The sequence below is a fragment of the Pygoscelis adeliae genome, unplaced genomic scaffold (genome assembly GCF_000699105.1).
Source record: "Pygoscelis adeliae isolate BGI_AS28 unplaced genomic scaffold, ASM69910v1 Scaffold117, whole genome shotgun sequence".
Lineage (NCBI taxonomy): Eukaryota > Metazoa > Chordata > Aves > Sphenisciformes > Spheniscidae > Pygoscelis > Pygoscelis adeliae.
The window spans coordinates 2,153,819-2,163,813 of NW_008825270.1; positions in this window are offsets into that span (position 1 = coordinate 2,153,819).

A 9,995-nucleotide genomic window follows, 5' to 3' on the forward strand; every position below is an offset into this window, starting at 1 on the left:
TGAACCGGTGCTTCACGAGCCCTGCCGGTGACTTAGTGTTCCCAAGGCTTGTGATACCCCATGATAAATTGAATTTAGAAATCATGCTTCTTTAAGAGCTATGCATAAAGCAGTTCCAGGTCACCAAGAAAACAAACTGATTTTTAAACGGTCTACTTTCAATCATGATAAAACTCAGTAAGGATTCCAGAAAAAACAGCAAAGAGAAAAGCTTGAAAGATTTAAAGTAGAGATAGGGCTCACTGAAATGTTGTCTTTTAAGGCATGGCTCCAGATACAATATTTCAAAAAGTCTGGCCAGAGGAAACACCACTCAGATCTGCTCCTATAGGAGAGGAGGCAAAGGGCTACAGTAAGCAAAACTTGCAACTAATTTTTGGAGACAAGGCAGGGGGGAAAGGGAAACACTGATTCCAGCTCTTTAGCTGAAACTCAACCTTCTTTCCACAAATCGCAGGAAAAGGAAAAAAGAAAAGGTCATCTAAAAAAATTCTGATAGTTTTTCACCTCAGAAGTACAAGAAGTTTTAATGTTTTGAACAGAAAAATTGCTTCTGGTGTAGCAGAAGTGAGTATGACAGAAGCACTTGAACCTTCTGAAGAAATAGATAAGTGTGTGTATATATATGTACACACACACACCCACATTATTTCTAGCTGTAGACATGGGAACAGGAATGCATTTCTAAATAAATATTGTGCTACTCCCTGATCAAAGTCTGGAAAGGTTAGTGTTGTGCAGTGTTAAGAGAACAATGATGAAAGAGACAAGAGTGGTATCTGTATTTATGAAGATTTGAGATCAAAACGTGAAGTCAACTCAAGTTGTTTCATAAAGCAAAGTAGCCCAAAGTATTTTGATACAGACACAACCTTGTTCTAACAGTGACAGAACTTCATAACAAGCGTAAAGTGTTATTAGTTGTATTACTTAAACTGTAGTTAGATTTATGCGAAGGATGGCAGGGGCTATCTCAAAGGATTCAGTGCTGCTGCTTCTTATTCTGATCTGGAAAAAAAATTTCATTTTAAAACTTTCTTGAGGAAGAATATATATACATACTACTGAATGCATACACTCTGTTTCAGTTTTGCCTCTATCATGTCTTAGAATTGAAAACTTCAACCCCCCCATAGCTTCCTTACTTCTTATCACGTTGTAAGTTCTTAATGCATTAATTTCCAAAAACAGAAGTCAAAGCTTCCATCTTTATGAACCTTCCTTCCCCACCCATTTCACACAGTCACAAACAACCTCTTCTGATTACACTGTTGTGATATTCATTTTACCTAATGTAGATGAAGCCTTAAGTATAGAAGTAATGTTAACAGCAAGTTTACTTAACGTTTTAAATGTATCCTCTGTACCACAACAGAAGCAATGGGGTAAAAAGTTATACTGTTCTTCTGTGCTTCAACTCTAGACAAAATCCTAAATGTAAATATTTGCTCTGTAAGGAATACACACTGAGGGGGGCAGAATCTACCTTTTAATCATAGTTTTCTATTTTTGGATCCTCCCATCAAGTTCAATAGAAAATTACATCCCAAACATTAAATGCTATGGGATAGTTCAACAAGTCCTACAGGGAAGTGCTATATTAATGTTTTATTATAGCCCATAAATTTAAGAGTAATCATCATGTAGTCCTATTACTTTTCAATGGAAGCCTATAATCTTCATATCCATTAAATGTCATACGGATCTTCTTCAGGGTACAGATGTTCCTCTAAATCTGTGACTGTAGATTCATGCACTATAGCCTTACCTTCTTTAAAACTCTTGCTACAGGGGTTATTTTACCAAACACTGCAAGTAAATCCTTTGCTGGGATCAGCTGGCTAGACTGCTGTAGGGTCTCGTAAGCCCCTGTGCTGCTGCAAGGTCCGACCTGTCGGTGTCCTCAGAGAGTGGTGTCAGTCCTCTGGTTTCTCTATGCAGCTACAAAGCAATTAAAGCAGCACGACACCTGCATGGGTCTTGTAATATTCATCTCTATTATTCAAACTGATATATATACTTATTCCCACCATTCTGCTTTTGTTGTTTCTACCCTTGAGGGAAACACAATCAACCTTGCAATTCCAGAGCATGATTTGTAACATGATATATTAGCATAAGCTGCAGTACAGGCTACGGTTGGAACTTCACATCCACTGCGAATCAGGGGCTATGCAAAACAATGGAAAGCGAGACATCACCTCCAATGCAGCAAGTCAGAACTTCATGGTTGATTTAGTGACTCAACCCTTGCTTAATGCTTCTCAAATTATTCTTGGACTAGCCGGTGTGGAAGAGTCAGAGTTTGCGTATTTCATCTCCATCCTTACCAGCATAGGGCAAGGAAGCAAGCAAAGAAAAAGAATGAAATAACTATGACAATGTTTAGAAACAAAACCAAAACTAACCTTGCTAATAGTCTAGTTCCTCTTTATACCCTAAAATGACACGAAGACTGCCCACTGTCTTGACATGGTGACCCACCTTTATTGCCCTCTCATCCAACGTGAGTGGCAGTTGCACCAGTTCTAGGCAGGGCTCAGTGCAGGTAGTTCAGATGTAGGCATCTCCAACATGATCCATTTCTCTGTCATCTCTGTCCTGCGCTACTGCAGTATAATTTTAAACCTATTTGGCCACTGAAGGTAATGCAGAAGGCAGCAGCAAGGCAACACCAGCGTTCTGATCCTCACTCCTGCCTGTGGAGAAGCAGCTTAATAGAATAATTTTGGCTTTAAAGGTCACAGGTAGCAAAAGATCATATATCTGAACATCAGTCTTGACCCTTACTGCATTGCATTGATTGTGCATCCTGTTTTGTTCCAGTTCCACTAAGTTAAATAGTATGATATCAGAAGGAAGGTATTGCTTTGTCTCATGAAATGACTGAATTTTAACAGCCATTCAACAATAAATTCAAAAAAATGATTACTGCTTGCCGAGTGCCTGCAAGTAGAGATTGAAAGCTCAAGCAAGTAAAAGCATTTCTTCATCTTATGAAACTCAGGGCATTGTATGTATAATGAAATGCCATTAAAGATATTTGTTACTGTAATACAGAGAAAGCAAGTTAATCAGAAATAGCACAAGTGTCAGGAGTATACAAGGTGGTGGCAGGGAAGCTTCCCATTTCTGTCCTGAGGGGTAGTAGCCATGCACTGGGGGAGCAATTTACCAGCTTAATGCAATAGCTCAATAACAGTTTTAGTAGTCTATACAATATATAAATCTATACATTCTCTTACAGTACAGGAAAACAGGTCACAGAGAAAGCAAAAGCAAGTAAGACAGATCACAGAGTATCTGCATATGGTTACAGTATATCAAATGTAAGACTGTTCTTCTAACCACAGCTACCTGAACTTTCACGATGTCAACAGGTACAGAAAAAGAGTGCATATTGCCTATTCTATTGGGGGTTAGTATGTCTAATGAGTAGGGCAACAAGAGTATTGATTAGGTGTATTACTTTCTTTTGTTGGGAGACAAAGTCTACATAAACAATGGAATTCAAAGACTTCAAATCTGGGGCAAAAGCAAGGGTAAACAAAAACTACTTTCATTTCATATCACCCACACATCAACTCCTTCTCAATATTAACCTCAAGTCATAAAAATAAAATTGAGAACTGTAGGGGGGGAAAAAAAGGAAAACACTAGAGCTCAAGCAGCAGACCTTAAGATGTGATGTTAAAAAAAAAAGCATAGTTTTACACTAGTAGTCTTGCCCAAAACATTTTTAGTGTAGCTACGAAAGCCTTTTGCTTTTTCCAACTGTATTAGCTGTTTAAGAGATATTACCTCCTAACAAGATAGTTTTCATAAAAAGTAGGAGCATATTCATAATTTGTTTTAGAAACTGAAACAATTAAAGCATTTCCCTTTCTTTGTAATATTAAAAATTCAAACAGTATTATACTAGCAGAGGGCAATTTCCAGTCCCATTACTAACAATGGTATAAAGCCTGTGTAACCTTAAATTCTCAATGTTTTCTAGTGTCTCTGTTATCCTACTAAAATCAACTGCAACATCAGGGCCTTTTGTGGAAGACATGCTCTTCTTCCTCCAGTGACCTTTCCTCCACTGCTTCTTGTAGTGCTTACCACTAGGCTTAAATAATTAAACATGCTTAAGCCTGAAGTGATTGCAGAAATGCACCTACATTTTAGAAGTACTATTTAGACAATAATTTGTAGAACAACAACGGGATGCCAAATGCTTATTCTCATAAACTGGCATCCTTATTGGAACTACCTACTCATTTCCATTGCCTGAGGGCCTGGACAAGATCATGAAAGAGGCCTTCTAGTACACCAATTACAGTTAAACAATATGGAAAGAACTAAAGAGACAGCTATCAGCAACATTGAGAGGTAAAAGAATTGAAGTGTTAAAAGCTCAGGCATGGTTTCTGATAAAAAAGGAGAGTACCATCATTGTACAATAGACATTTAACCTGGACAAAATAACCTTAGGAAATAATTACTTATGTTACATTTAGAAATATGTGGTACTTTCTCAAATATTCATAGATTTAGAAAAATCATGACTTTCCAAAATGCAATTTCTCCTCCCTCAATATAACACAAAACTCACTTCCGCTAGCAAAGTAAACTTTTATGAATATCAGAGTAGTAACTTTATCCATTTCTACTTCCTCTGCATCCTCAAGACCATCACTTTGTAACATTTTGCTCCTAAAGTTGCCCTCCCCATATCCAAAAGCGTAAAGAGAAAGGTGGTGGTGGGGAAGCCTGCTGACAGCACCAGAAAGACTTCAGACTGGCTCATCCCTACCAGAGACAAGGAGGTAGGTTTATGTCAGACAGATAAGAGATGATGAAATAAGTTAGGCTTATCCACTGGTAGACTTCCATTAAGTTCCAGATGGAATAATCATTGAAACGCTCATGATTCACAGCACAGCTTTGATTTCAAATGGGAAATTACATTACACAAAAGAAAGTATTTTGTACAGACCTTTTACTGAGATTTCCCTGTCTTTCTACATTCTGTAAAAACACGTCTAGTAGAACATACACATTCCATATGTTAAATGAGGTGTTTGATAAATAGACATAAAGTTAATACTCTTCAAAAGTTTCACACAAGTCTTCACAAGAAGGAACTCATGGGATCAAGGAAATTCCACCCTCTCTTTCTAAACTTCTAATCTAACACATCCCATACAGGAAAACAGCGTAATTAACACCACTTGCTTGGTGGCAAATATTCCCCCGAGAGCAAAAAAGTTCAGATGTAGGTAGAACTCCAGAAATGCATCTCTCTAAAACTAGGACAAATCTAAAGCAGACTTTTGATGATTCACGTATTAGAAAGTATTATCCCAAGCCTGCATACTACAGAATGGAGTTGATATATCTGGAGACAGGTGTGGAACTTCTCTATCCATCTAAATGAAAAGAAAGATCTTGCATCTCCACCTAGCTCAGAAAAAGAATATAATAAGAAGAATTAAGGCAGATTAAGAGACTCTTTTAGGCAGCTTAAGACCATTAAGCACACATTCCCAAGCCGAGTATTTATAATATAAGAAGTCTCCTCGTTACCTCTCTCAACTGTCACTGTTTCCAGTATTGCATAAAGCTGCTTAAACTATAAAGCTGATTGTCAAGGGAATCCCAGTTTGAAGGGATCTTTCGTGGTTTCAAAGGGTTGTGACTTCTGTAAAAGGAGGGCATCAGGTTACTGCAGCAAGCTCTAAATATCAATGACAAAGGAGGAAAAGGAAAGCTAGTAAGTCAGACTATGCTGCCTCTCCCTTACTACTCAGCTAAATCCCATGGTAGTTGCAGGGCAGGACAGAGCTGAGAAGGACTAGAGCCAATCCTTGCTCTCCTGAGGCCACTTTGTTCTCCAGTGAATAAATAGTACAGATACTCTGCTGCAGGTCACAGGAAAACAAGAGGTGCCTCTGAGCAGCGCTGCTACACACAGCCCACTCCACTGCAAGCATCCACTGAAATTTCAGAGCCAAAAAACCCGTGTGGATCAGGCCTAATATAAAACATGAAGCGGAGAAAGGAAATGCATGGTATTTACTGCCTGACAACCAGGTTACATTTATCCAGCCATACATTTACTCGGCCAAATTCCTTTGCATATTCTAGAGCTGATAATATAAAGCCATTCAAAAATTTTTTTAGTCACTAAAAATCTTCAAAGCTTACACAGTTTTTACTTACATTTTTCACTGGAAGACGTGGGTGATTACGTAAAAATTGCCACATAGTCAAATATTCTAAGGTCTAGCTCATGAACTCCAGAAATCATAATACTTGGGTTTCTAGAAATGAATTAAAATACCTACCCATTCAGTTAAATTGTGTCATAAAGGAAGTATGAGTAAATTTTCAATCCATCAGTCATTTTATTTGAATGTTATCTCTGGATACTTAGGCTCTTGTGTACCTACACATTAAATTACCTCTTCTGCATGCCTCAACTTGCTTCAAACTTCCTGAATTCAGCTGATGCAAATGTTAACCATTGTGAACCCACCACTTCCGTAATTCTCCCAACAATCCCATCTAAACTCAGGTTTAGCACACACCCATATAAACTTCTAACCATACAAAGCATCTTGTTTTCCTGGGCTTGCACCCTTCTCCAGTTCACACACTCCTTTCGCCCAAACGTGGTCTAAACTATGTCTCATTTGTTTTCAGAACTAGATTGCACTTCCACCTGAGAGGAATGATTGCATAGTTGAACAGATAAAGAACATGACTTTAATATTTACAACCTCGTCACAGTACAATAATTGAAGAGTCTGTGGTGAGGCAGTATTCCCAGGAAGATATGTTCTTACTTGATATTTATTCTTACTCAATATATATTCCTTTGCTTAAGGAAACTGTAGCTCAAATTTCCTATAAAAGTCCAAGGCTTAAATTTTCAAAGCTTTTTCAAGAGAGATCAAAATCCCTTATGGAGTTTTGATAATGCCACTCCTGTTGCCAGACTTGCTCTATCTACCCTTGCTCAAAATAAAAATGAAGAATTGGGACCTGACTAAGTGGCATTTCTGAAGCATATGCTTGAGGTGCTTAAAAGAACATTCTACAACCTGTTTTTCCCCACCCAAACTGCTGAAATACACTTTCACCACATGCAAAAGTAAAATTTTCTTCCATGTGCAGTCTGTACACTGCAATCCCTGCTTGTACCCTTACAACAATATGAAACTACTTTTGTCTTTGGGATAATCTCTGCACTATTTTTCCTTCCTACTTTGAGTTCACCCATTCCACTCTTTTCTCTCCAGTTTTTACTATTGAATCTTCTGCTTTCCAGAAGGCAGCTACTCTTGCAGGTTTTAAGAAAACTGTAGGTAGATCATTTAGCTTCAAAGTGCCTCATTTTCTTCCTGAAATAACTGAGGGTATAGTGAAGATTTATAGGTTTACATGAAATGCATCGTTACTATAGCGAGTAGCTCCAGAGAAAAGCCTATAAATAAAAATAGGTTGAAACAAACGCAGCCTCAATGTGAGAGCCTCTGTAGAAAGGCTTAATCTCAGACCATTCACCTTCTCTTTGTCCCTTCAACTAGAAGCTGCATGATGCTTTCAACAGTGCTTAACTGATGGGGGAAATCACCCACTGTATGGGGTGGGGGAAATCACAAAGGCAGAGAAGTGCCATCCCTAGCTTTACCTAATAATACCAAAATTATGTCTTATTGGTTTAATAAGCTGGTGATCCACCACATACGTAGTACAGAAGTGTTGTTTTTCTTTCTCGTTTGCCGATTTCTTTCTGGGACAGCAGAAAAGAGAGTAAAGATTATATACTAGTAGACAAATCAGAAGAAGAAAGCCAAGATTATATGGAAAATATGCCCACTGCTTGATAGCCCCACATTGCACTGATAAGATTTTCTCCTACGACTAAACAATAGAAAGGGAAGGACTCTTTTGCTCCCACCGGGACTTAAATAAAATTAAGCAAACATTTGCAAAAAAAAAAAAAAGTTACTGGCCTCCCACCTCAGTTGTCTGTATCTTTACCTCATACCAATTCAGCTCTTTCAGAGAAGCTAAACAAAGAAGGATATAACCCTGTTCTTACTCTTGTAAACAGGGTGAACAACAGGACTGGAACTGACAGTCTTTAATTACTAGTATGTGCTGGACTTCATGAACACTTGACATAAATTTAACCTACCAAAACACATCTTAAATTGTTGAAGAAATTAAAATAATGGGCCTCATGGAAAATCTCCCTGCCATGGGTTGCAAGCTCAAAGCTATGTCAAAAACGCAGCAACAGAAGCCCTTTATATTTGCAGTTATGAGCCTCATTTAAGCATGCTTTTGTTTTACACTGACGTTTCTGCTAGCCTTTGTAATGCATAAAATACCTACCACTGATGGCCAGCTGAGTAAAGAAACTTTGGCAAGTTACAAAATAATTGTTGTCCATACAAAAAGTTTCTTCAACACACACTGGGAAGAGACCTAGATTCTTTGCTACACTTCTGCCTCTGCAGTGTATGTTCTCAGAAAGAAAGTCTCCAATTTCTGAAGAAATCTCTTCCCACCACCTTCCTCCAGGATCGGTAGGATTCTACCTTACGTAACCACTCTAAGTTTGGCAGCAAGAGCTCTTACATGGCAGGATCTTGCAGATTTTGAGAATACAGAAACAGTAAGTTTCCTCCTCAGCAATATGAAATAGCTGTAGAAAACTCAGCATACCACTCGGGCATTTGAATCTTAACTTTGAGAACGTCACCATCACTACGTTATCAATCCGAACAGTAACAGCCTCTAGAAGCAAATACCTGTGTATGTATACCATGCTTTCAACACTCCTCTTCTGGATCACTCCTGAAAGCTACAGTGTCTAAGACAACATTTTCTCTTTTTTTTTTTTGTTATAAAACTCAGCAAGAATACATGATCTTTTGCATTAATTTCATAGAAACGTAAGGAACTCTAACTACTGAAGGATACCTTCTTGGCTACCTGTCTGTGGAAGGCCAAATAACAGGTAGCACCACAAAGGCTGTCTTCCTTAAACAACCTGAGTAACTGTCCTTTTGAAAAGCTAAGAAATTAAACAATCTCCCAGACAAACTTCATTTTCACACTTCCAACTAGGAGTACTGAAAGCAGAAAATTAATTGGTTTTAATCTGCTGCTTAAGAGTTTTGAGTTTATCTAGCATGTTTGCTTGCCAGCCCAGGAATTGGAATTTTGGGTTCTGAGTCTCCTTCATTCCTAAACCTTATCCTTTGACACAGAATGAAAAGAAATGGGAAGGAGAGCAAGGTGGGGGTGGGGGGGAAGGGGGCAGTAATTTACTGCAGTCAACTAACTTGTCAACTGAAAGGACATATTTGTAACTTCATTTTTTTCTTAAGTAGCTAAAAGCAGTAAATTTTACTTACTATTAATTCTCTTAAAGTGAGAGATTTAAGAACACTAACTCTACCCGCAGGAATTTCCAGTGGTCGTACCATTTGTCATTAGAGAAGTACACATTCATAAGCAGTGTGTGTTTACTGATAAACCACTCTTTTCTGGCTCCTTATTTCAAAGCCAGGTTCAGTGTCATCATATTAGTATAAGATAATATTGCAGACCAACACGATGAGTCAGCAATCAAAATGACATGTTCTGCCATCCCACAGAGCTTGTTCTTTTGGTTCAAGTCCTGGAATTGCTGGTACATCTTCTCTCTCCCATCCTCCCCTTGCTTGCATGCCGCTGCACAGCTCCAAGATTGACTTACCAGTTGTCAGCCCAGCTTGTTTCAGAAGGAAGGAGGAATTCATGTGTTAAAGTACCTTGGGTCTTAGAAACACAGAAGCATGTGCTGGAGGAGCTTAGTGCCTGGTTGGCTGACTTCAGCAACGAGAAGAGGAAGCTGCTCAATTAACTGGAACTAAGTGAAAAAGAAATTTCAGTTTTCTTTATCTTCCACTTATTTTTAAAACAACATTTAGATAATTCAGCTCATGAGA